This window comes from Piliocolobus tephrosceles, chromosome 6, assembly GCF_002776525.5.
Source record: "Piliocolobus tephrosceles isolate RC106 chromosome 6, ASM277652v3, whole genome shotgun sequence".
NCBI classification, from domain to species: domain Eukaryota; kingdom Metazoa; phylum Chordata; class Mammalia; order Primates; family Cercopithecidae; genus Piliocolobus; species Piliocolobus tephrosceles.
Window position 1 is genome coordinate 118,208,232 of NC_045439.1, and position 23,120 is coordinate 118,231,351.

The 23,120-nt window shown below is 36.6% G+C and overlaps 1 long non-coding RNA gene across 1 annotated transcript in view; it reads right to left on the bottom strand.

Moving 5' to 3' along the window:
* Positions 1–20,609: 20,609 nt before the first annotated feature.
* LOC111552857 overlaps positions 20,610–23,120 on the bottom strand; it is a 30,058-nt gene continuing 27,547 nt past the window's right edge. Inside the window, exon 3 of the long non-coding RNA XR_002734760.3 lies at positions 20,610–20,835. This is a non-coding gene — a long non-coding RNA (uncharacterized LOC111552857). The remainder of the gene's footprint in view (positions 20,836–23,120) is intronic.

The following is a 23,120-nucleotide window of genomic DNA, read 5'->3' on the forward strand; positions in this document are numbered from 1 at the left end:
GAAACGCTTCTGTGATGGGTAATAAGTGTTACCAGTATTTTATTTTGAATAAATTTGCTTTGTTTCTTTCTTGTTTGAAAGGCCAGTTTAAATAGACAAACACACACACACACATATACACACACAGATGGACATCTCCAACTGTATATCCCATAAGCACTTCAAATTATAAATGTCCAAATCTGAACTGGTCATCTCTACCCACTGGTCAACCCTTGGATTTACTTTCTTACCTACAACAGAGAAATTTGAGATATACTGTCTCATAATTATACATTATGTCATTTGGATCTTATCCTGAAAGGAATTGATAAGGAAACAGAAGAGTGGCATGATAAGACTAGCCTTGAAAAATTATCTTCAACTCTAGGGTATGGAATTTGTTGAGCCTAGAAAATACCCAAGTCAGGAGAGTGGGAGGAAGGGGCATCTGAGATGCTATTGTAGTAATCCAGACCTGATGATTTTCTTAAATAGTGTACTATAGTGGTGATCACGAGAAGTGTCTAGCCTTGAGATTTCTTCAGGATGTTGAAAGATAGAGTTTGATGATATTTATCATGCATAACATACATGAGGGAAGACTCAAGGGCAATTTCTTAAGTTTTTGTTTCTCAAGTAGGGGAGCTGCCAGTATTTCTCATGAGAAAAGGAACATATAGCAAAAATAAAACAAATGTTTGAGGAAATATGTTGACTTCATTTTTGGACATGGAATTTTGAAATCCAGCTGAACCTACTTCTTTAAGCTCTCTGAACCTCATTATGTGTTTTTTCACAAAACATTACATAAAATAGAATCTACTAGTTTTTTTTTTTTTTGTCATGGTCCAAATTTGCTTATTCTAGACCCTGTTAGTAGAAAGCGTATGTGGCAAAGAAGTTTGGATTTTGACATGCAAAGTACCTGAGTAGATGAACAATGATGTAGCTTGGAGGCTTGTCCATCCAAATCTCATGTTGAAATGTAATCCCCAGTGTTGGAGATGCAGCATGTAGGGTAGTGTTTGGGTCATGGGGGAGGATCTTTCACGAATGGCTTGGTGCCCTCCTCACAGTAATAAGTGAGTTTTCAGAGAGTTCACATGAGATCTGGTTGTTTAAAGGAGTGTAGCTCCTGCCCCCTCACTCTCTCTTGCTCCCACTCTCACCATGTGATATCTCCTGCTTTTCCTTTACTTTCTGCCATGATTATAAGTTTCCTGAGACCTCACCAGAAGCAGATGCCAGCTCCAGGCTTCCTGTAAAGCCTGCAGAAATGCAAGCCAGAATAAACCTCTTTTCTTTATAAATTAGTCAGCCTCAGGTATTCCCTTATACTGACACAAAAGTGGACAAACAGGCCCAAGTCCTTTCTCTGTCATTTTCTTTCTGTGTGATCTTAAATGAAACACCTTGCACTTAAATTTCCCTATTTATAAATTGAGGCCATTAAAACCCATATTGGCATATAATTAACGTTTGGTATTTTTTTTTTTTTTTTTTGAGACAGGATTTTGCTTTATCTCCCAGGCTGGAGTACTGTGACACACTCATGGCTCACTGCAGCCTCAATCTCCCAGGCTGAAGTGATCCTCCCACCTCAGCCTCCCTAGTAGCTGAGACTTTTTTGTAATTTTTTTTTTTTTTTTTTTTTGAGGCGGAGTCTCGCTCTGTCGCCCGGACTGGAGTGCAGTGGCCGGATCTCAGCTCACTGCAAGCTCTGCCTCCCGGGTTTATGCCATTCTCCTGCCTCAGCCTCCGGAGTAGCTGGGACTACAGGCGCCCGCCACCTCGCCCGGCTAGTTTTTTTGTATTTTTAGTAGAGACGGGGTTTCACCATGTTAGCCAGGATGGTCTCGATCTCCTGACCTCGTGATCCGCCCGTCTCGGCCTCCCAAAGTGCTGGGATTACAGGCTTGAGCCACCGCGCCCGGCCTGTAATTTTTTTTTTTTTTTGAGAGACGAGGTTACTACATTTTGCCCAGACTGGTCTCAAACTCCTGAGCTCAAGCAGTCTGCCTTTCTCAGCCTCCGAAAGTGCTGGAATTACAGGCATGAGCCACCAGGCCTGGCCTGATTGTTTCCATTTTTAATATTCATTTGTTTGTATCATTGTTTGGCTTTTTGGCTTTCAGCCTGATTTCACCATCAACTCACAGGCAAAACCATCTTTCTTGATAAGGCCATCTATTCTTCGACAGTTTCACATGGAAGCTCTACTCCATTGTAGGGCCTTGTACTTCACTGCTTAGCTGCTTTCTAACTTCAAAATAATGTATCAACAGGATTGGATGAGAACTCTTCCATGCCACCAGAGGTCAAAAGGAGATACTATAAATATAGATTCTTAGCTGATTAAACTTTGGTTGCTTATTGAATCTATCCAAATGATAAATTATACTTCTATGAGTTTAAATTTTATTTCTGTGGTGACTATTATTTTCTATTTTTCCACTAAATGGTACTGAGGATAGAGATACCATAATTGTAAAAGAGGAATATGAAGATACTCTTATAATTTATGGTACTGACCAATTGTTGATTATATACAGCATTATGGAGATTAATCATATTCGAACAACTTTGCCTTTAGATGCTTTTAAAATATGTCTTCTAATGAAAATAAGCTCCTGTCTACTTCTTTCAACCCCTTAGTTGGGATTTTTCTACAAAAGGGCCTGATTTTGGAAGACAAACAACAAAATATATCTACACAAAGGCAGCATGTTAGAGCAGTTTTCTAGGTCAAGGAACTACTAGGATTGTTTTAGTAATATATGTTCAGAGCATAGTTAAGAAACAGGCCGGGTACGGTGGCTCACTGCTATAATCCCAGCACTTTGGAAGGCCAAGGTGGGTGGATCCTTTGAGCTCAGGAGTTCAAGAACAGCCTGGGCAACATGACAAAACCACCCTCTCTGCAAAATATACTAAAATGAGCCAGGCGTGGCGGCACTCACCTGTAGTCCCAGCTACTCAGGAGACTGAGGCACAAGAATCACTTAAGCCCTGGAGGCAGAGGTGGCAATGAGCCAAGATCATGCCACTACACTCCAGCCTGGATGACAGAGTGAGACTCTGCCTCAGAAAGAGAGAGAAAAAAAAAAGTATGAACAAATGCCAATGCCAGAAGAGGAAAACTACATAAAAATAAAATTCCTGAGTCAAGTCTTCAAAGGTGATTTTATTAATTTTATGACATAATTTTTAAAATGTTCTACATGCTAAAATATGCCAAAAATAAATTTTATTTAACAACTATTTATTCAGTTTCATCATGCACCAGGTGGCGGAAAGGAAATATCCTTCCCTTTCTTCCAATTTTCTTCATTCCTAAATGAAAGACACATGTTCCACACTTCTATTCCTTTTCTAATGCTTTTTCCACACTGTCCATCTTCTTACTACAGTTACACAAAAATCTCATCTCTAAGATTAGCTATTTTTTGCTAAATAGTGTGGTTAAATTCCTTAAGTGTCAAAGTCCATCCTTGAGCTCTCTTTTTTTACTTTTTGCACCATACAATAGTTTTCAGTCACTGGGGGTATAGATGGTGAGGAAAAAGAGCTGGAAAACTTGTGGGTCCAAGATTGGCCGTATGGCAGAAAGATATTCCTTTGAAAGTAATAGAGCATTTTAAAAGCAGAGGGTATTTCCCATGTTATCCCAGGGCTTGAGAAAATTTATGGTTAATAACAAAAGGTCTTCTATTCAAGATTAGATCCTGAGTGATAGATAAAGTGACATAGTCACACAGAACAAGCATCTTTTAATGAAAAATACATCATTATAGCCAAGGAAGAGGAAGACTTGAATGGAGATACCTAATAAAGTCCATGGCCCCTCTACCCTTTTAATGGAAAATTGTATCCCTGTATAATCCAGGAACTTTTTAAAAATTTAAACATATATATCAAAAAGAGAACAAATACAATATGCCTAAAGACATACTGTAAGAAAAATGTAAATAAGTAGCATCCAAACAATGAATAAATACAAAACTTATTACAAGAATATTTCATTTGAAAGGCATAAAAAAGCATAAGCCAAATATTCCTATCTGATTTAAAAACAAAACAAAACACCTTACATTACTAAGAAATAAGCCCTCAAAACAGAAATACAAACTCTTACAGGTGATACAGATAGATAGTCGTAGGAGGAAATGTTTAAAATGTTGAAAAATAATTAAAAAAAATCAAAGTTGTTTCAGAATTTAAGTCTGAATTAAAAGAGGGCAAGATGAAAAAAGAGACTTTGAAAAGCATAGGAAAGCATTTATTTTACAAATATGCATTATTAAATGAAATCATTTATCTATAAATATACTTATTGCTACATTATAATAGCAAGAAATTGGAAATAATCTAAATATCCATCTAGAACTGATTAAAAAATTATGGCACAGAGGAAATTCTCTATGTAGGATATGAAACATTCTTCAGTATATATGTGTAACTGAAAAAAGTAAGTTCAGAACAATCTATTAATAAATGTTTGTGTGTTCATAAAATATATTACAATTATGCAAGAAAAAAGGGGGTAAAAACACATATTCACATGTCCCTCACATTTGCTGAAAGAGTCTACAGAAGAATATGCCCACAAACTAATAAAATGGTTATCTATGGAGGTAGCAGATGAGTTAGAAACAAGGGGATTGGGCAGGGTGAAATCAAGACTTTGCAATATATACCTTTCTTATGTTATTGTGTTTTGTGAACTGTATGATGTGGTTCTTAAGTATATTTTTAGATTCTAAATAAAAACAAGGCTGGGCAAGGTGGCTCCCACCTGTAATCCCAGCATTTTGGGGAGGTCGAGGTGAGCAGATCACCTGAAGTCAGGAGTTCGAGACCAGCCTGGCTAACATGGTGAAACCATGTTTCTATCAAAAATACAAAAAATGAGTCAGGCGTGGTGGCGCACACTTGTAATCCCAGCTACTTGGGAGGCTGAGGCAGGAGAATCGCTTGAACCCAGGAGGCAGAGGTTGCAGGGAGCAGAGATCGCACCATTACACTCCCGCTTGGGCAACAAGAGTGAAATGCCAGCTAAAATAATAATAATAATAACAATATACAAACTGTTGAACAAGTAAGAAAAATAAATATGACATTTATTCTGCTCTCAAATGGCATTCAACTAATAAGGAAAATAGAAAGTAATTACAAGTTGTTATAATACGTGATGAAACAAAAGAACAAACTGCTATGAGACTGATAAGATAGGTAGTCAATCTGCATAAGGATTGTAGGGGTGGCAGGAAATCTTCCCTTCTGTCCTCTCTGAAGGTTCACTAGAAAGACTGACAAGAGACAGATTAATAGGAGGAAAGGTATAGTTATGTATTAATGTGCATATTGTAATTGCCCAGTGGGTTCACCTTGCCGGCTGCCTAGACAGAACCAGTTTATCAAGACGGGGAATTGCAATAGAGAAAGTGTAATTCACGCAGAACTGACTGTGCGGTAGATTGGAGGTTTATTATTACTCAAATCAGTCTCTTAGAGCATTTGGGGATCAGAGTTTTTAAGGATAATTTTGTGGGTGGATGGGGCAGCCAGTGAGTCAGGAGTGCTGATTGGTTGGGTCAGAGATAAAATCACAGGGAGTCCGGCTGGACGCAGTGGCTCAAGCCTGTAATCCCAGCAATTTGGGATGCTGAGGCAAGTGGATCACCTGAGGTCAGGAGTTTGAGACCAGCCTGGCCAACATGGTGAAACTCCGTCTCTATTAAAAATACAAAAAATACTACCCAGGCATGGTGGCACATGCCTGTAATCCCAGCTGAGATTCCTAGGGAGAGGACTCTGGAGACTGAGACTGGTGAATCGGTTGAATCCGGGAGGTAGAAGTTGCAGTGAGCCAAGATCTCGCAACTGCATTCCAGCCTGGGCAACAGAGCGAGACTCTGTCTCAAAAAAAAAAAAAAAAAAAAAAAATCATAGGGAGTCAAAGCTGTCTTGTACTGAGTCAGTTCCTGGGTGGGGGCCACAGATCAAATGAGCCAGCTTATCAATCTGTGGTGCCAGTTGATCCATCAAGTGCAGGGTCTGTAAAATATCTTAAGCACCAACCTTAGGCTTTACAGTAGTGATGTTATCCCAAGGAACAATTTTGGGGGGATCAAAATCTTGTAGCCTCCAGCTCCATGACTCCTAAACCATCATTTCTAATCTTTTGGCTAATTTGTTAGTCCTACAAAGGCAATCTAGTCCCCAGGCAAGAAGGGTTTGTTTTGGATAAGGGCTGTTACTGTCTTTGTTCTAAACTATAAACTAAGTTTCTCCCAAGATTAGTTTAGCCTATGCCCAGGAATGAACAGGGACAACTTGGAGGTTACAAGCAAGATGGAGTTGGTTAGGTCAGATTTCTTTCATTGTCTCAGTTATAATTTTGCAGTGGCAGTTTCAATATGAACACAGGAGTCTCATAAATATGAGTCTCAATATATATATAATATTAATATAAAGAAATGCCAGATAGTTGAGGCTTAAATCCCTTCTTTACAGAGGAGAGGAAAGGTTTTTTGCCGGGATAGGTATAGGTAATTATAAGGGATAGTAAATGACTTTCAGGAGAAATGAATAAGCCCCAAAAGCAATGGGCTGGGACAAAATTCCCCTGAGCTCAGGGGGAGGCAGCAAGTAGGTGAGGGACAGAACTTCCCTATGAACAATGGAGATTGTCTTACTACGCAAATAAAGTCTCCCAGGTAATCTCTCAGAGTTGCCCTCAGAAGAATAGATGGAAAGTCTGTCTGTAGGTGGTGACAAACTTTTAGTCTCTTCATTAGTGGTTAATCTTTCCTGGTTATTTGATGGGATTCCTAGGGAGAGGACCTTAAGACAATTGCATTTCTTTTGGAATAAAATGTTTGAGTCAGATAGGAAAATTCCAGAAGAAGTCCCTCTGTGCTTGAGGGAGTAGCATGGGGTGGGGAAGGAGGAGAAACAAGAGATTTGAAAGTCTTTGATTCTGAGGCAGCTTTTAAAACCTTCCTATTTTAGTTTAAAGTGTTCAGTATGCCAACATATCATATAAGATATCATTTTCTGAGCCCCAACAAGATTATACAAATATTCTTAAGGGAAAATTAGCACTTGAGAAAGACCAACTTCATGGCCATAAAACCTGTATTGGTTTTGTGAAGAAGAGCCTCATTCTTAGTTTAATGCTCCATTGTTGCTAGCTTAAAATTCTAAATAATATTTGAATGCGGGGTCACATTTGTTTTTGCACAGAGCCCCACAATTTGTGTTACCAGTCCTGCATTAGAGATAAAATTTGAAGCTGACATTACCTCATTGCGTGATCCTCAGACTATTGTGATGTAAAGGGAAAGTAAGAAGATGAAATACTATGATTCACATTACTTAGTTATCCTGTTACTATGATTTCCAGTTTAATATTTGATTTCTATTTCAATATCTCTTACTCAATCCAATATAATACTTACATAATATTACACAGTAAATGACTATGGATGAACACACTAGAGGAAATCGTTACACTTTTTTTTCTTTCTTTTTTTTTTTCTTTTTGTGGAGAATGGGGTCTCACTATATTACCCAGGCAGGTCTCGAACTCCTAGGCTCAGGCTATCCTCCTGCCTCTGCCTCCCTAAGAACTGGGATTATAGGTTGGAGCCACCACACTTGGCTAGAGGAAATCGTTAATCTAACAATGAAGACTAAAACACGGGGACTCTAGAATTTCTGTTTAGGTGGTATATATTGGCAATAAATGAATTGAAGAGATTGGCCTGCTAGAGTTCTTCAAAAGTTATATTTGCTTAGTGACCAAAGAAGTTCTTAAAGTTTCCTTTAACTTCAATAAACTTCAGACAGGTAGTTTTCCTGCCTCTACGCCCCTAATTTCTTTTTACTTACAGCATCTCCTGGAGAAAACATGTACTTGCAAATTCTTTCTCTATCTCTTTCAGATGTAAAACTTTAAAAAGCCTCTGACCAGATTTACCACCAGGAAAGTCTTTCTGGAGAATTTGTGAACCAACCCATTAAAATGTAAGCATTCAGGAAGACAAGGTCTTTGTTTCTCACTTTCTGTGGAAGGATAAGAGCCTGATTTCAGTGAAGTGTCTTGGTCCAAGTTGTAAAACTACTTCCTTTCATGAAAATGTAAGAAAGTTTACTTTTACTTTAAGGAAAGTCAATTAGCAAACACAGAGAGCCTATAATCTCCCCACCCCATCTCTTGAAAAACCCTCCAGCCTTTTGTTTTAGTGCAGTTGAATTCAGAAAGAGTTCTGGCCTCTATCTCCTATCATAACATCCTTGAATAAAATCTTTGTGGCTGCTGTTGTTGTTGTTTTTACCTTGTGGAGGGCAGTTTTTACTTTGATACAACATTTTGGGAATGTTGAGAAAATGTCTGTTTTTCATGTCAAAAGTAAGGTGCTGATAAAGATTATAATTTTGTAGAAGAGAAGTACAAATTGGGTCAAAATTTGATCTGTCTCTAATAAATCATGTCTTTGAAGACACTGCGATGAAATGCAAGTTTTAATAAATTTAATAGCCTGATAATCAAGCAAAAATTGTATTAGTAATAAGATCTAACACATCTGTCACATTTCTGTTTCAAACTAGATTGAAAGTAAATAAAATGAAATAAGATTAGAAACATTGTCCCAGCCTTTATATAGATAGTCCCTTTCCCAGTCCTTGTAGTCGTAAGATGGATGAATGAGTTTGGCTTTCTGGCCAGCTCTATGCCCACCATTGCCAGGTGGTGATTTAGCTTGTCTTTTTGTGCTTGATGTGATGCCATATTTTTCTTAAGATCCTCTACATCTCAGAAGTGATTTTTCAAAGCATTTGTTTTTTATGCAGTACTTTTGCAGCGCCAGCCCCACTCCCCAACTATTTTCAAGTGCTGGGTATTATGCTCACTGTTCCAAAGAAATGGACCTCATATTTCAACATCTCATCTAATAGGATTTTTGTTTCTGCTCTGATGAAATGTGGCTTAGATATATTTATTTGCTATATTCTACTTGCTAGAAAAGTGCATACTGAGTGAATGCATTCTTTGTGTATTGAAGAGTGTTTACAAGGAAAAAGAGGGGCTTTGTATGCAAATGAAATCTTTGGCACCAAGTTCCACCTAGTTAAACACCTAAATATACCCCCTGCAGAAAATTAGGTGTTGAATTGTGCACCAGTGTTCTTAAAGGCATTAATTAGACCTTTAATTTTATCATGTGGGAAATGTGCTGTAGTCAAGAAACACCTGGTGAAGACAAATACGAAAGAAAACAATCAAATTAGGGTGTCCTGATAAACAACACTGAAATATTAAACAAAACATGTTGTGATTAAACAAACGAAGCTGCAGACATAGAGAAAAAGAAAGAAAACTCATACAAAGCCTTCCAACCTCAAGTAAGAGAAATTTCAAAGTGAATCACCTTTTTAAAAATAAATATTCCCAGAAAGAAATAGAGAGACCCTTTATTGGACTAATATAAAAAATACTAATAGCCAGAGTTGAATGGATTTTGTTGTCTTCTCCAAAGGCTTTTTTTTTTCTTTTATTTATACAATGCAAGTACAAGCATACCTTAGAGATACCACAGGTTTAGTTTAAGACCACTGCAATAAAGCAAATGTCACAATAAAGTGAGTTATGTAATTTTTGGTTTGCCAGTCCATAAAAGTTATATTTGAACTACACTGTAGTCTATAAAGTGTGCAATGGCCTGGTGACAAAAAAAGTTTATAACTTAACTAAAAATTAAAAATTACTTTATTGCTAAAAAGTGCCAGTGATAATCGGAGCCCTCAGCAAGTCATAATCTCTTTACTGGCTTCAGAGTCTTTGCCTCTGTGTTGATGTCTGCTGACTGATCCAGTTGGTGGTTGCTGATGGTTGGGTGCTATGACAGTTTCTTAGCAAAAGTCAACAGTGAGGTTTGCTGTATTGATTGACTCTTCCTTTTGCAGAAAATTTCTCAGTAGCTTGTGATATTCTTTTTCAAAATTGAAGTCAATCTCTTTCAACTCTGCCTCTGATTTATCAAATAAGCCTATGTAATAGTCTAAATCCTTTGGTGTCATTTCAACAATTTTCACAGCATCTTTACCAGGCGTAGATTCTATTTCAAGGAACTAGTTATTTCTCTCGTTCATAAGATGCAACTCCTAATTGCTTCATTTGACCATGAAATTGCAACAATTCAGTCACATCTGTAGGATCCACTTCTAATTCTAGTTATTGTACTGTTTCTACCACATCTGCAGTTACTTCCTCCACTGAAGTCTAAAACCCCTCCAAGTCATCCATGAAGGTCGGAATCAACTTCTTCCCAACTTCTGGTGGATATTTTGACCTTCTCCCATGAATCATGAATGTTCTTAATGTCATCTAGAATGGCAACTGCTTTCCAGAAGGCTTTCAATTGACTTTGTTCAGATGTAGCTGAGGAATCACTGTTTATGTCAGCTATAGCCTTATGAAAAGTATTTCTTAAATAATGAGACCTGAGAGTCAAAATTACTCTTTGGTCTATGGGCTGCAAAATGGATATTCTACGTTAATCTCTTTGTATATCTCCATCAGAGCTTTTGGGTGATTAGGTGTATTGAGTGATATTCAGAAAGAAACCTTCGCTTTTGAGCACTAGGTCTCCAGTGGGTCTAAAGTATTCAGTAAACCAAACTGTAAACAGACGTACTGTCATGTAGTCTTCATTTTTCTGCTTACAGAACACCCACAGGGCAGATTGAGCATAATTCTTAAGAGAGCTAGGATTTTTAAAATGGTAAAAGGCCTGGGCACAGTGGCTCACACCTGTAATCCCAGCACTTTGGGAAGCTGAGGTGGGTGGATCATGAGGTTAGGAGTTCAAGATCAGCCTGTCCAAGATGGTGAAACCCTATCTTTACTAAAAATACAAAAATTAGCCTGGTGTGGTGGCGAATGCCTATAATCCCAGCTATTACGGAGGCTGAGGCAGAGAATTGTTTGAACCCGGGAGGCAGAGGTTGCAGTAGGCTAAGATAGCGCCACTGCACTTCCAGCCCAGGGAACCGAGAGAGACTCCATCTCAAAAAAAATTGAATGAGCATTGGCTTCAGCTTAAAGTCACCAGCTGCATTACTCCCAAAGAAGAGGGCCATCCTGTTCTTTGAAGCTTTGAAGCTAAGCATTGACTTATCCTCTCTAGCTAGAAAAGTCCTAGATGCCATCTTCTTCCAATATAAGGCTGTTTCATCTACACTGAAAATTAGTTGTTTAGCATAGCAACCTTCATCAGTGATTTTAGCTAGATCTTCTGGATAACTTGCTACAGCTTCTACATTAGTACTTGCTGATTCCCCTTGCACTTCAGCGTAATGGAGATGACCTCTTTCCATAAACTATGAATCAACCTCTGCTATTCTCCAACTTTTTCTCTGCATCTTTCTTACCTCTCTCAATCTTCATAGAATTAATGAGAGTTAGAACCTTACTTTGGGTTAGCATTTGGCTTAAGAAAATATTGTGGCTGATTGGATCTTCTATTCAACCACTAAAACTTTCTTTATGTCAGCAAAAAGGTTTTTTTTTTTTTTTTTCTCTTTCTTATCATCCATATGTTCATTGTAACGGTACATTTGTTTTCTTTCAAGAAGTTTTTCTTTCCATTCACCAGTTGGCTGATGGGCACAAAAGGCCCAGTTTTCAGCCTTTTTTGGCTTTCAACATTCTTTCCTCACTAAGATGCGTCATTTCTAGATTTTGATTTAAAGTGAGAGATGTGAGACATTTTCTTTCACTTGAATTCTTAGAGGCTATCTTAGAATTATTATCTGGCCTGATTTCAATACTGTTGTCTCAGGGAATAGAGTGGCCCGAGAGAGGAAGAGAGATGGGGGAATGGCTGTTTGGTGGAGCAGCCAGAACACACACGACATTAAGCGATTACGTTTGCCATGTTATATGGGCACAATTAATGACTCCCTAAAACAATTACAATAGTGACATTAAAGATAATTGATCACAGATCACCATAACAAATACAAAAATAATGAGAAAGTTTAAAGTATCATGAGAATCACCAATATGTGACACAGAGACATGAATTATTTGTGAGCTCATGCTGTTGGAAAAGTCGCACTGGTAGACATGCTTGAAATGAGGTTGCTGGAAAACGTCAATATGTAAAAAAGGCAATATCTGCAAAACACAATAAAGCAAAGGTCAATAAGAAAATGAGGTGTGCCTTTAGTTTATTGAGTATTCCTTCTGACCTTCCCTAATATAGAAATTTAAGAAATCCTTGCAGATGATGGGGTATGACTCTCCATTGATTGTTGCCCTGGAGAAACATTAATTTAAAAATCTACCCATGCATTAATATACCTTCGTAAGAGCTAAACAAGAAAAATGAAATAAAATAAAATAAAAAACCCTGGCAATAGTTCACAGTATGTGGTTGTAGCACAGTAATAAGAAAATACACATTAAAGAGGGTAGGTTGGTCAGTTTTATATTACCCACATTTTCCCTACCCCAAGCCCAGTCAGCACACCATGAAGAGAGATACTGTCTCCTTGTGGGAAAGAGAGGAGAGTGAATATAAGATTTTGCTTTGGATCCAAACAACAAGCAAACCAGAGTAAAACTCAGCACTGGGTAGACTCCCCTCCATTCCTCCATATTCCAGGGATGTACTGAAAAACTGTCTTTACACTTATTCCAGCAGCAGACATCATCACACAGTCCCAGGCTTTAAGCTTGTATGACAAACTTGATCTCTCGCCTGCACCACTGGCAGGTTGACTTCAGGAGTCCCTGGCTTTTACAGCCCTTAGCAGTAGGCAGGCCTGAGTGGTCTTGAGCTTCTGACATACCCTCACATCACATCTGCCACAGAGCATTCCCAGGCAAAGCCAGTCTATAACTGGAATATTGCTTTGGTCAAGCCAGTCTATAACTGGAATATTGCTTTGGTCAAGTTGCTCTGCTGAAGACAAATAAGCAGAAATTGCTTAAATTTCAGAGGGTTGGATTTAGGGTTAAACATAACTACAAACTTATCAAAGAGGCTGTCATTTTGTGGGATTTTTAAAATAGAAAATACACATTGTCTTCCCTGATAAAATGGAATAGAAAATGCCTAATACCATTTTCTACATGACCTCGTTTCATCCTATTCTTTCACCTTTCACTGAACACTGTCTCTCTGAACCATTCTCTTTCCCAATTCTGTCTCATTTGCTATTGTTTAGGTTGCCCTGGTTTAATTCATTCATACCTTCCAATGAGTCAGTATTCCATTTGGAAGAGAATCAGGATCGACATTATTCACTTCTTTTCATTTCATATGCTTATCTTTATTAGCTAAACCCCTGGGGGGGGGGGGGGGGGGGGGGGGGGGGGGAAGATGATGATTGTGACCTTTTCGGTTTGGGTTAGGTGATTTTCTTAGGTTTTATAGCAGGGCATTTGTAGCTTCCTGTGTCACTGATTTTTTTTTTTTTTAATTTAAATTTTTAGAACAATTTTAGTTTAGTGAAAAGTTGTGAAGATAGTTCAAAGAGGTCTCATATACTCACACTAAGTTTCCCCTATTGTTAACATCTTACATCAGTATGATGCATTTATTATAATTAATGAACCAATATTGACACAATATTATTAACTGAAGTCCATACTAATTTCAGATTTCCTTAGTTTTTTTCTTAATGTCCTTTGTTGTTTCATGATTCCAGCCAGAATACTACATTAAGTTTACTCATCATTTCTTCTTGGGAGAACCGTTGGCTGTAACTGTTTCTTAAAATTTCGTTGTTTTTGGTGACCTTGCATTTCAGAGTAGTGTTGGCCAGGTATTTTGTAGCATGTCCTTTAACTGGAGTTTGTCTCATGTTTTTCTTAAAATTAAACTAAATGGTGTTTTTTGGGAGGAAGATAACAGAGTAAAGTGTCATTTACATCACATAAAATCAAGGATACATATCATCAACATGACATCATGGTTGGTGTTAACTTCTATCATGTGGCTGAAGAAGTACAGATCAGATTTCTTCTACAATATACTTTTTTTATACCCATTTCCACACTATGTTCTTTGGAAGGAAGTCACTATGCAGTTAAGGAGTGGGGAGTTATGTCCCAACCGCTTGAGGGATGTGGTAGGCACAATAAAGATTCCCATAGCGTGTAATTGCATTTCCTAATTCCCAAAATCTCTGAATAAGTCATTTAACATTGCAAGAGAAATTAAAGTTGAAATGGAATTCAGATTGCTAATCAGCTGACCTCAAAATAGTGAGGATATCTTCATTTTTTCAGCTGGGATCAATTTATTACAAAGGCCCTTAAAAGTGAAGGAGAATCAGGAAGAAAAAATGTGACCATGGAAGAATAGTCATTGAGATTTAATGTTGCCTACTTTGATGATGCCGAAAGCGGCCATGAGCCACGATAATGTGGACCGCTTCTAGAAGCTGGCAAAGGCATAGAAAAGAACTCACCGCTAAAACTCCCCAAAAGAAATGTAGCCCTGTCTCCATCTGGATTTTCCCTAGTGAGACCTGTGTTGAACTTCCAACCTGCAGAACTGTAAAAAGCTAGAGTACCTAAATAAATTATTATTATTTTTTTTACAGGAGAGAATTGTCTCTTCTCCTCCAGGTACACTATTGGTCCATTCTGTCACTTATATTAGTGTGGACTTATAAATATTTATTTTATATGTTAGGTTATAATTTTATAGTATTAAATTTATTTGGCAAATTGTTCCAACTATGATCATTAGGAACTCTTTCGGTTGGCTCCTGTGTCCCTTTGACATACCCCCATTAGTATATGTGTCTCTGTGTTTAGCATTTTCTTACTTCATGCATTATAAGATGATGTGGGCTCGTCAGGTATATTTCTTGCCTGAGTTCTAGAATAGGCTATCAGTCATTTCTACAAGGAACCCTAGTTTCTTCCATTGTAGAATAGTATTAGAAATAAGGATCTGGGAGGCAGATGGACTTGTTGCTTCTGGGAAGTCCTTGCTGCTATAGCTTCCTCACCTAACAAAGCAAAGATAAATATGTGTGTATATTAACCTGTATATGTACATATATTAGTATCTATAAATGCTTCTCTATATAAGCATTTATATCAATATTAAGGTGAACATGAGTTTGTACTGATGTCTTCAACTTAAATATATTTACACATTGATCTTTTAACCAGCTCCCCTTATTTGCAGCCTCCCACTCATACAGTGAGAAGGGGCTCCTACTATCCAGCATCCATTTATTTAACTGTTCCAGTATACACATATAGTGGTAGTAGAATAGTTAACTTATGCTCTTATCAAAAATAAATTTACCAACTAAAGCACAGTGCTTATGTGAAGTTTCTTTTGCCTTGAGTTTTGTGAAATCTCTTCATTTCTAAAGTCACTTAGTGCAGCACCATTTTTCCTTACTCAGTTTAGTGAATAATTTCAGAAATTTGTTCACTGAATTCTTTTTGTGTCCCATATTATATCTGCATCAAATATAGCACAGAAATATGTACTGTATATACTTTTTTAAAAAAGACATTCATTGTATATGTAAAATTAAAAGTTAACTAGGTGTCATGTCTTTACTCTGGCGTTACTACCTCTTCCGTTTTTTGAATACATCATGAGCATTGACTATACCTTTGATTTGATTGTTATCTTGAAAACTTAACCTAATCCCTAATAATATCAAAACATAATATAATATCATATTATATATATAATGTAATATATATATATATATATATATATTGGCTTAATACATTAATAATTTCTGACTTAAGGAGGGAAATGTCCTTTATGTGGTTCCTTCCTTTATGTGGTTCCTTCCCAGGGTCCTGTAGAACTAGACTTTTTAAAAAACAAAGAAATAAAACAAAATACAAATAACAGCTTCAACCACAATTTACTTATATTTAAATATAAGAGAATTAACAGAAAAATTAGAGAACTGCTTTCTTGACCAAGCAATTTGCAAAGATATAATATTTGATTGTAAAAATACCACAAAAGGATATCATAAATTAATGTCCTTAGGTGAAGATTAAAAACAGCATAGATTGCTAAAATTAAAATAATCAAGATAACACAGACAAGCTCTTCAAAGTCTAAGTTGATCAATGGAAATGCTTTTTCGTTAAAGAAAAAAAAAGGATATTAAAGTTCCCAAAGGTTGTTGTTTTTTAACCACATGATTTCAAACCATTTTGAAATCAGGTGATTAGAACATAAACCTCTATGAAAGAAAGTACAGTGAGTCAAGTCGGAATAGAGAAGATTATTATTATTATTTTAAATCATTTTTAAAATGATATATTCAAATTAACAGTCTCTAGTAGTTATTAGTTGTTCTTTTTTAAAAAATAAATTGACTGGTATCATATAGCTTTTAGATCTTTCTTTTGATAATTCTGTGAGTATGGTTAAGGTTTCTAAAATTGAATGTGGGCAAAGAGAAAATATAGGCATGTTTACTAAGTTTGGTAACCAAAAACTAAGTTCAATTAATCAATGGATATATCTGAGCTGCAAAGCTCTAAGCAAAAGGCATCATAATCATATGTGTAGAAATAGGAAATGCAAGGTAATTGAGTTGTCATGATGAAGTGAAGTTAGGAGGTAAGATGGTGAGGAAACATCAGAATTAATCTTGGTTAGACTTTAATGCTGGTTAGGTAAAGAGGTGGATGCTGTGTGTGAAGCTAAATGAAAAGCCAGTAATGTGGCATGGATATTGAAAAGTTTTACCCAACTATATGCCTTCATTCTTTCCAATATGTACATACTTAAAGGAGTTTATTTACTTTTCGTTGTTTTGAAAATATTTTCTGTTTTTTTTAAATAATGCCTAAAAAGAATCTAGCTGAGCAATCATATCCAAAACTTTGAAAATGTTCTATTTAAAATGATTTATTCAATAATTCCCTTACTTTTCTTGCCTGTAAAATTCCAATATCATACCGAACATATATGTCTCCCAGATGGAAGGTTGAGACAAATTATTATTTAATGGCAGTATAACAGTGCTTTAGCTTTTCTCACTGACTTCATTAACTGTGATGAATCAGTAAACAGTTTTTTTTAAATCATTGCTTTTTTTGTTGGAGACGTACTGTGTCTTTCTGATTTCTGTTAATAAAATGCAAGTGAAGGCAGCTAGAGAGTATAGAGTGATGCTGTTGGAAAATGTTTACTTTCAAACATTAAGGTCACTCACTATATTTCTAAACTAATTGTATTCCTTAAATGTAGTAGATGCATTAAGCACATTTTAAATATTTATTTGAATGTTACTGTTACGGGTTGAATTGTGTTCCCTCAGATATTCATATATTGAAATCCTATGCCCTAATGCTTCAGAATGTAACCTTGTTTGGAAATAGAGTTGTTTCAGATGTAATTAGTCAAGTTACAATGAGGTGACACTAGAGAAGGGTGGCCTCTAATAGAATATGATAGTCACATGGTATCCTTAAGGAAAAGTAAATTAAGAGATTAATTTACTAAATTCAAAACTCAACTAAATTAAAAGCTAGTATTTGTGTACTACTAAGAAAATTTGTTATTTTTGCCACCAAAATCCTACCATACACAGCTCTTTTAATTCCGACTTTCTTCTAGTGGATGTATATCAGATGCAATTAGCTATGTGTCTGGATCCAGAGCTAGACTGGCATTTTAGATGGAGTCAAGCATAGCATGGTGTTTCAGTGATTGGTACATCAACAAGTATGGGATCCAAGCAGAGACACTGAAATGGCATAAAAGGTTTGCAGGGACTGTTGGAAAACATGTACTTTGTTAGCTTGTTTGTTTGTTTACATTGAGAAGGCGAATGAGGGTGCTGTTAGCATGAAACTGATTTTAGCCACCACATTTATCATAGGTATAAAGTCAATGCAGTGAAACTTAGAACAAAGAAATTATGGGATCACAATTTTGATGATCTCATTTGAGGTTCTGAATTAAATCATGCCTTGAAAATTTTTGTCTTGAATTGATTAATTTATTTCGTTACTACATGCACGTTTGAATGGACTTTATCATTTGCAAGGAAATCAAAAGGTTTACCTTATACCAGTATATATCTTGCAAATTTTTATTTGCATAATAGTCAACTCTTGAGAAAGATAAATGAGACTGAAATATCTCTGTCAAGACTGAACCAAAAGAAACGAGAAAAGAGAGAGGAAGGAACAGTGGGAAGAAAGAAAAAAGAGAGATGCAGTGCTATTATACAAATAAAATAGGGAATGCTAAATTAGTTCTTAAATTTTATTTTGTTTTTCTACATCAATATCCCAAACTCAGATTAGTTGGGTAGTTTTCACTTGTGTGCAAATTTTGGTTTCAGATTGATTTTATATTGATGTTTGATTAAAAAAAAAAAGTTAAAGCTTTTTCGTTGCACGAAACAATTTTAAGCTTATATATCATTACTGCTTGCATCACAATTTGAATTATTAACTTACAAAATAGGATTATTACAATTTTATTATTTATCTGGTATTTTTGTCTTTAATATTTGAGGGTGGCTCGATTTTCCTTTTTTTTTGTTTTTGTTTCCTTTTTCATGTTTTCTAAATGCAGATATATTTTTTCAACCTTAGAATTGTATTAATCTGGTTTCTCCAAAGAAACAGACCTGAGGGAGTGAGACAGAGTGAGAGCAAGAGCCAGAATGACAGAGAGAGAGAGAAAGAAAGAGAGAGAGAGAGAGAAAGAAAGAGAGAGAGAATGAGAGAGAGAGAGAGAGGAAAAAAGAAAAAGAGATTTATAAGGAATTGGCTAACATGATTACGGAGCTTGAGAGGTCTCATTTAGCAAGCTGGAGACCCAGGAGAAGTGAGTTCAATCCATTTTTGGAGCCAGTAAGTTTTCTGTACAAATATAATATCATGGTTGGGATGGGGATGGGGCAAAGTATCTCATCCATTTCAAGGGCAAGTGCTGAGACTTATCTCATTGTAGCATATTTGCTCCATAACTCAGTTTGTAGCATTATTTACCTAATTCTAATGAGAACCTGTTTCTCCAGTTCTTAATTAATGTATAAGTGAAAGCAAGAGCCAGGAAATCTTAATAGTTGTTCTCAGGCTTGCCTATACATAGAAATTATATTGGGTGGCTTTAAAAAATATGTATGCTTGGGCTCCATCTGCAAGATACTGGTTTAAATAGTCTGGGCTAAGTCCTGGGCACTGGTACTCTAAGCACTCAGAATGATTCAACATGCTTCCAAGGTTGAGAATCATTATTAGGTGGAAGCTTATGCAATGAGTGAACATCAAGGGCCTTCTAACAACTCTCTTTTGGTGTATTTTGATGTTTTCCTTGAATTACCATTGACAATTGGGAAGTTAAATCAGGTAAAGGGTACTTATGCCTACATACATTTTATTTTGTATTTTATTAAGCTACATAGCGACAGACTTAAAACATGTAGGAAGGTGTAATTTAGGAACACCTAAGGATTGATCTATTCAGAGAGTTTCTTGCCATTTATCCTGCCTTATGGCCTGCATTGTTTATACTGTTTCTAACCTTGCATATCAGCACAATGTTTCTTAGCAGGGATGCTAGCATATGTGTTTGGACACCTTTCTGTTATGAAGGATCTTATCCACAATTGCAGGGTGTTTGTTATCTGTGGTTCCTTCCCCGCCCCCCCCCACCCCCCCCGCCCCCGCCACAGGTTATCACAAGTGTCCAAAAATTTGAGGCTTGTGAAGGACCTTTGTATAAAAACAAATACATAATGTGGAATGAGAATATTGTCACTACAAGTTATGAAAATAAAGCAGTAGAAAAATGGTTCAAATGTGTAGGGCAATCTTCAAAAACATTAAATTCAGCAGAAATGGAGTAAGTCTGGATTCAATATTACTTCACAATTTTCTGTACTGTAAAGTTGCCAGAATTGGCCTGGCACAGTGGCTCACAACTGTAATCCCAGCACTTTGGGAGGCTGAGGTGGGCAGATCATGAGGTCAGGAATTCAAGACTAATTTGCCAACATGGTTAAACCCCGTCTCCACTAAAATTACAAAAATTAGCAGGGCATGGTGGTGCATGCTTGTAATCTTAGCTACTCAGGAGGCTGAAGCAGGAGAATTGCTTGAACCTGCGAGGCAGAGGTTGCAGTGAACCGAGATAGTGCCACTGCATTCCAGTCTGGGAGAAAGAGCAAGACTCTGTCTCAGGAAGAAACAAACAAACAAACAAAAATTTACCAGAATTCTTTCTTCACCAAAAAACTGCATGTTCTTATTTTATTTCCCAATCCTTGTTTTTCCACTTTTTACCTTGAAAACCAAATCAGTTTACTGAAATGGAAAGAATTAATATATAATCATCTTTAGAAAAATAATCTATTTATAGTACTATAATTTTTTGTAGATTTTTGAATCATAAACTTGGAAAAAATTAATAAGGAGATTACATGTTATGTCAATAGGATAAATACATTGTATTAAATAGCAGAGTTTTCTTAAGCATGATTTCTGCTACAATTAGAATAGCAAGAATAACAGTTTTATTTGATCATATCCTAAACTATTTAAATTATCAGTGCAAAATAAACCATCCCAAAACATACTGGCTTAATGTAACAACTGTTTTATTATCTGTCATGGTTCTCGGGCTGACCAGGTCAAGTTGGTTGGTTCTTTTGCTCCATAAGTTATCAGCTGGGACTGTAGTCATCTGGGAACTCAAAGACTCACTTGAAAGGCTGGTAGTTGGTGCTGGCTAGCAGGCAGGCCTGCATGTGACTGTACCATGCAGCTTGAACTTCTCAAAACACGAGGGCTGGGTTCCAAGAGGCAGTGTCCTAAGTGTGTGCATTCAAAGACAAAAAAAAAAAAAAAAAAAGAAAGTCACTAGTCTTCTTAAAAGCTAGACCCAGAATAGGCACATTATCATTTGGAACATAGTCTATTGGTTCAGAAGGCACTGTCCACATGAGGCAAATAGAAGAAAAATGAACTCCAACTCTGTGAGGGAAGAATCAAGAATCTGAAACAATTAATACTTTGCAGTTACTTTCTGATTATAAATAAATTGCAACAGTCCCACATTCCAAATACTCCAGCTTACCACAAAGCTTCATCCTATTACTGAATCAAGATCATAGTCCAAGACCTCACCACTTTAATTATGTCCAGGTATGGATGAAGCTCATGAGATATGGCTCTTCTACATCTGAAGATCTGACAACTAAAGAGACAAGGCGTATATCCTTTAACATACCCAATACACAGAGGTGAAACAGGGACAAGAGAAACACAGAGGATGTGTTCAATCAAGAAGAGGGAAATTGAGAGTAAGAGTCCAGTCACTGGTTCATAGAAATTCTGAAATACAGCCAGACCCATCTTGCCATTTCCTTGATGATATCTTAAACCACCAACCTAAGGGTCGTTCTCCGTGGGTCCTTATTCTGATTTCCGGCCTCTCACCTTTGCCCTGTAAGTCATCCTTCTTCTTCCATATGCAATGCTCAGGTTTACAAAAAAGTTACTTCCAGATCCATCTTCTGGCCCATAGAAATTTCAGAACACAAAAGCCTTTTAAGATTTAAAACTTTTATCACTCAGTTCAAGTTGATGGGTTTCTTAGACATCAAAACATTATCCATTTCTTTAGATAAAAATCACATCCAAAAAGCTACTAGGTTGGTGCATGAGGAATTGCGATTTTTGCCATTAAAAGTAATAGTTCCCTAACTCAATATGAGCAGTGTTATAAGAAGATGGTCATATGAAGACACAGATACACAAAGAAAATGCCACATGACGCCAGACGATTGGAGCGATGCATCTACAAGACAAGGAACACGGAACACAAATGTCAGCAAACCACAAGAAGGTAGAAGAGTCAAGGAAAGGCTCCTCTACAGGTTGCAGTGAACAAGGTCCTGCTAACACCTGATTTCAAATTTCTAATCTCAAGAACTGAGGCAATAGATTTCTGTTTGTAGTACTTTGTAGTAACATCCCTAAGAAACTGATAGATGTGTCAATATTAAGTATGGTTTTCTGAATCTTCTAGTCTTGTCCCTTGAGCTATTGGCTATCTCCCCATAGATAACACACTGGTTTTAGTAAGAATAGCCTTATACTATTTTTTACATACATTTGGGTAAGTTCTCCAACTTCTTTTTTCTTCAAGAGAGAGTTATGGGCTGGGCACAGTGGTTCATGCCTGTAATCCCAACACTTTGGGAGGCTGAGGCAGGCAGATAACTTGAGATCAGGAGTTCAAGACCAGCCTGGCCAACATGGCGAAACCCCGTCTCTACTAAAAATACAAAAATTAGCAGGGTGTGTTGGCACGTGCTTGTAATCCCAACTACTCGGGAGGCTGAGGCAGGAGAATAGCTTGAACCTAGGAGATGGGGAGGTTGCAGTGAGCCGAGATCGCGCCACTTCGCTCCAGCCTGGGTGACAGAGTGAGACTTTGTCTCAAGGAAAAAAAAAAAAAAAAAGAGTTATACCTATTTTTGGTCCTTGAATTTTAGAATCAGCTTGTCAAAGCCACACAAATAAGTCTATTGAGATTTTGATTTAAATTGCATTGGCTCCATAGAAAACTTCGGGGAGCATCAATAACTACATAATTTTAAGTCTTCCATACTAAGAAAATAAATTATACTCTCTATAATTTGTAGCTTCTTTCATTTTTCTCTATATTAATTTTTTTCTCAGTTGTGACTTTTGTTAAATTTATTTCTATGTACTTTAGAAAGGTGATGGCTAATTTTAATAAATATTTTCTATTTTTATGATTGACTTGTTTTGATTATAACAGTGTAGTTGCTTTTTATATTTTGGTCTTATTTCTTGAAAAATTGCTATTGTATATTTTAAGCTAAATTTTTTCTGCTGATACGTATTGTATTTTCTGTAACAGTTAATGACAGTTTATTTTTTCCTAATCTACTCTTTTCTTCTTTTTCTTTTCTTGATGGGCTAGCTAAAACATCTAGTACATTGTTTAATAGATGTGGTATGGATCAGCAACTTTTCTTTATTTCTTATCTTAAAGAGAAAGTTTTCAATGTATCTACCATAATTCTCAGCAAACTCTCTCAAAGACAGAAAACCAAACACCACA